Raw genomic sequence first — 518 nt, 5'->3', positions numbered from 1 at the left:
GTTCTACTTCCTGTGTCTTCCCTCTCTTGTGATTGCCTGATGTTTTCCACCTGATTCCCTGCCCTTCTTGTCACATGCTAGTTACCTCATTGCCTTGTGAATTTAATGTCTGTGCTTCCCTTGTCTCTTGTCAGATCATTTTGTCAGTCTTGTGTCTTTGTTCCCTGCCGTGCCTCTTCCTGACTGAGTTAAGAAATCCATGTCTACCTACTCCTGCCTGCCTCCCTCATCTCTGCTTTTGGGTCGTTATTCCGCTTACCTGCAACAGAACAATCTGACCAGATAGGGGCGGATGTGGCTTACTGGTAGATCGGTTGCCTGCCAATTGGAAGGTTGGTGGTTCAATCCCTGACCCTTGGGCAAAACACTGAACCCAGAGTTGCCTCCGATGCTGCATCGGAGTGTGAATGTGTGTGAGTTTTTATTTAATTAGGCTATCCCTTGTACGGCAGCCTCGGCCCCAGTGTATGAATGGTGAATGTTTTCTGTATGAAGCGCTTTGAGTAGTCGTTAAGACT

At 47.7% G+C, this 518-nt stretch overlaps 1 long non-coding RNA gene across 1 annotated transcript in view; it reads left to right on the top strand.

Moving 5' to 3' along the window:
- Positions 1-518, top strand: part of LOC116697572 (uncharacterized) — a 16,831-nt gene that overhangs the window by 2,092 nt on the left and 14,221 nt on the right. The window lies entirely within an intron of this gene.

This window comes from Etheostoma spectabile, chromosome 11, assembly GCF_008692095.1.
Source record: "Etheostoma spectabile isolate EspeVRDwgs_2016 chromosome 11, UIUC_Espe_1.0, whole genome shotgun sequence".
Taxonomy (NCBI): domain Eukaryota; kingdom Metazoa; phylum Chordata; class Actinopteri; order Perciformes; family Percidae; genus Etheostoma; species Etheostoma spectabile.
The sequence above is the reverse complement of the archived record's forward strand: the minus strand, read 5'-3'. Positions and strand labels throughout refer to the sequence as shown.